The sequence below is a fragment of the Triticum urartu genome, chromosome 1, assembly GCF_003073215.2.
Source record: "Triticum urartu cultivar G1812 chromosome 1, Tu2.1, whole genome shotgun sequence".
Classification (NCBI taxonomy): Eukaryota; Viridiplantae; Streptophyta; class Magnoliopsida; order Poales; family Poaceae; genus Triticum; species Triticum urartu.
Genome location: NC_053022.1, coordinates 570,774,377 through 570,778,553, shown reverse-complemented (window position 1 = coordinate 570,778,553; position 4,177 = coordinate 570,774,377). Strand labels below are relative to the sequence as shown.

Here is a 4,177-nt window from a genome sequence, read left to right as displayed (position 1 = left end):
TCCTTGCTTGATTTTCCTCGCATATATGTACTGCACACAGCCTGCCATTTTCTGTAAAAGTTCTGGCCGAAAGCTGCCAACCGGTTCGAAGTGTAGTTTTGACGGTTCTTTGTGGCGAACCCACCACCTCCCTCCGTGTCACGTCGTCCGGTTCCTTGAAGGTCGGATGCCGTTTCTTTGCAAATCGTACTACAGTTCAAAGTGTAGTTTTGACGGTTCTTTGTGGCAAACCCACCACTCCCTCCGTGTCACGTCGTCCGGTTCCTTGAAGGTCGAATGCCGGTTTTTTGCAAATCATACTACGGTTCAAAGTGTAGTTTTGACAGTTCTTTGTGGCGAACCCACCACCTCCCTCCGTGTCACGTCGTCCGGTTCCTTGATGGTCGGATGCCGGTTCTTTGCAAATTGTACTATGGTTCAAAGTGTAGTTTTGATGGTTCTTTGTGGTGAACCCACCACCTCCCTCCATGTCACGTCATCTGGTTCCTTGATGGTCGGATGCCGGTTCTTTGCAAATTGTACTACGGTTCAAAGTGTAGTTTTGACGGTTCTTTGTGGTGAACCCACCACCTCCCTCCGTGTCACGTCGTCCGGTTCCTTGATGGTCGGATGTCGGTTCTTTGCAAATTGTACTACGGTTCAAAGTGTAGTTTTGACGGTTCTTTGTGGCGAACCCACCACCTCCCTTCGTGTCACGTCGTCCGGTTCCAAAATAAGTGTCTCAAGCTTAGTACAATTTTGTACTAAAGCTAGTACAAAATTGAGACACTTATTTTGAGACGGAGAGAGTATGAGGTTTAGTGTGGTTTACACATAATTAGTCAAGTGTAAGGAGAGATAATACTAGGTATCGAGCGACAACACCAGCTCCAACCTCCAAGCAAACGATCTAGTTGTCCGTCCTGTTTTTATATGATGGCCAACTTGAAATACTACTCCCCCATCCTATAATGTAAAACGTTTTGGACACTATGCTAGAGTCAAAAAATGTCTTACATTATGAGACGGAGGAAGTAGTTTGCATGCCTACAGTCCTTCCATTCTCTACCCAAAAATACAAAAGAGGCAGACTCCAGAGCGGGTGGCGGGCAGCTAATACTGCAGAAGGCGTCCTGTTCGCGTGCTCGGGAAGCCTGAAACACTGGTCAGCTTTGTGGGGTTTTCGACATGGGATCCCAAGTCAACCGTGTGACATGTATGCTCGTGAATTGTTACCAAGGAGGAAAATGCAGTCTCAACCTTTCCCTGTGTAGTTTTACGCAGTGTGGTGTTTTCTCCCGATGCGTCGTCGGTAGCCGGAGCAGTTAAAATTTCTGAACCTAGGCCCAGACCATGGCACACAGTTAAAGAATTTGAGTACAAGTGCATCATACTCAGATAACTTGCATCAAAAAGGGGTTTATTCAGAGAACATGTGTGTAGATCTAAAAGTGTGTGCGTTCCTTCAGATAACATTGGCAATTGAGGTCAAATTCAACATGCGTTGATTCAGATAACAGTTCCTTCAATGTTTCACTTACAATATTTATTCAGATTTACATCTCCCCAAAATTACCAAAATCAGAAGTTAAAAGTGTTTCAGCCATGACCAGAAAATGAGCTCAAAATGTCCATCAAAGATTCACTAGTCAACTTTCAGTAGATTAAAACTCGGTGCAGGAGCACAAGCATCACACTTCAAAAGTTAAGGGTGCGTTTGTTTGCAAAGTATTTTTGCAGTTTTTTGGAAATACCGTGGTTTCTAAAAAAACTTTGGTATTACATATTTTGAGGTGTTTGGATGAAACAAAAACAGAAGTTTCGTAAACTGCAGTATGCTAGAAACTTTGGTTTTTTTGTAGTTTCTGAAAAAGAGGTCCGGACCTATTTTTTCTAAACAGAAGCGAGAGAAGTCATCGGAGATAGCGCACTTGAAGTTCCTGTACATGTTGAGATAAGATATGAGATGCATACGATTGCTACTATTTTGCCTCTTTCCGTTATATCTTGTTAGCGAATCTTATTCTATCTCCTAATTAATAGGCGACTCAATTAGGATTACTGTTAATTAGTGTCCCGAGTCCTTCTGGCTGTCGTCACCTGCCAGTCGTCCTTTCCTCCTCTACAGGCTGCAGCCATGAGCGAATCAATCTCGCCAAGAGGGAAAAAAGGTACGCCCTCTTCTAGCCCTAGCATATCCCGTTCTCATTAGTCCATCTGGTGATTACAACGCTGACGGGCGGCATATAGATTAGAGGTGGCAACAGTGGATGGGAATATGGCACTAATTATATGTAGCGATCTTGCACACTCGCCAGTTAGTTTCGAGTGAGTAGCGCATGTCTCAAGCAAAGATTGATCATGGAGTAGATTGATTCGTTGGTACGCAGCAGGCTAGCTAGCTAGCCGATTGATTATAAGATGTGCACATACACGCATAAAGAGTTTTGCCCAGGCTGGGTTGCACTCATACGCATCAGGCAAAGCTAGCTAGATGATCAATCAGAAAGCACACAGTACTCTCAAAAATACTTTGTCCCGGCTGGAAGTACATACTATTTTGTCCGGTCATGTAGCTCCTTCAGTGTAGCTGAGTTAGTTTCATCTGTTATCCATCCTTACAGTTGGTCAAAACTGCAGTATAAGAACACCAACCAAACACCTCGATAGTTTTGGTAAAACTGAGAAAAACCATGGTTTAAAGAAACTGAAGTATTGCTTGCCCACACATCAGAATACTGTGGTATTCAATTACCATGGTTTGTTAAAAACTTTGTTGCCAAACTAACCCTAAAAGTGTTTTCGAATATTGTAAATATCAAAGTCCGGTTAGGAAAGTTGCAAAGTCATGTACAAACAATTATATAGTATACAATTTAGCATCCAAGCTTGTGAGCATAAAACAGAGAAGTTTAGACAAAATAAGTTATAATTCTCCTGGTTTAGTGTCTGGAAAATTTCTCCATGGCCCGTGGATGTGCTTTTGTCTGCACTAAAAATATGGGTCAAACAATTTTTATATCACAACAACAATCTCTCTTAAAAGGTACAAAACCAGGAGGTTATGTTTGCAGAAACAAAGCAAGAAGAGGGAAGCTCAGCAACACCGCAATTACATCAAAATTCAGGTGTAGTAATCCATCCATCTAATTCTACTTGTTACTCCAGGATCATGAATCATCAAAAGCATTGCAAGAAGGATTGGAGGGGGGGACTGCAGTAAGCTCACCTCATGGCCAACTTCAATTTCAACAACGTTGATGTGGATGGATTTTTTGCGGTTTGTGTTCACAGCGGCAATCTCTCCCCGCCACAGCTGCTCCTCCTCCCCACCACGGCCAGCTCACCTCCTCCCCACCACGTTGTATCCCGCCGATCTGCAGATTCAACGGCCGCGACGGACACCATGGTGGCCTGCACGCGCGGTGGTTGACCTGAGCGAGCAACCGCTGTCGTTGTCGCTCGGCGTGCACACATCGTCCAGCTCGCCTTGGGCTAGCTGCCTCATCCGCGGGCCCACCAGGACTGTGGCGGGGGAGTCCATGGTGTCTTGTCAAACTACGGGGGAGGGGAGACACTGCTCACTGGAGGTGTGGATCCCACACTCGCCGACTTGGTGATGTCGTCGCAAGGCTCTGGACGCACACCATGGATGGGCTGCAGCCGCGCTCTCGAGGGCGACAGTCACGCGGCTCTCGACAGAGGTGGCAAATGAGGAGAAGGAGCACGTCCGCGAGTGCCCCTGCCCGTCGAGAACATCAGCCTCCCCACGCAGATCTTGGTGGAGGCTGCCGTCGCTCCTAGTGGAGGAGGCGACAGGGAGGCTGTCGTCGCTCCCGTTGAGTTCCGTCTCCGTGAGGATGGTGGGCCCTCGCGTGGTGGCTTTGGTGCTCCATAAAAGTGGAGGTGGAGGAAGAGCACGAGGCGGTGGATTTGGTGCTACGCGTGGAGGCGGAGTGTCGGCGTGGTGCGGGTGGAGGAAGAAGCCAATGCCAAATGTTGGCTAGTGATTGGTTGACTATCAACTTTTCTTGTCAATCTCACAAAAAGTTGTCAAAATTTGGTAACTTTTGAGTTTGCCAAATGTTGGCTTGCCAAATGTTGGCTTGTCAAATATTGGCAATGCCAAATGTTGGCATGAAACCAATTATGCTCAGAGACACGGGGTGGGGCGGCACACGCGTGGGAGCAGGTGAGA

The 4,177-nt window shown here is 46.4% G+C and overlaps 1 long non-coding RNA gene across 1 annotated transcript; it reads right to left on the bottom strand.

Annotated features, from left to right (window-relative positions):
• Positions 1 to 2,776: 2,776 nt before the first annotated feature.
• On the bottom strand, positions 2,777 to 3,960 carry LOC125540148. The gene is made up of 2 exons (XR_007297220.1): positions 3,209 to 3,960; positions 2,777 to 2,966 (listed from the first exon to the last, which is right to left on the bottom strand). It is a non-coding gene; the product is annotated as an uncharacterized LOC125540148 (long non-coding RNA).
• Positions 3,961 to 4,177: the final 217 nt, after the last annotated feature.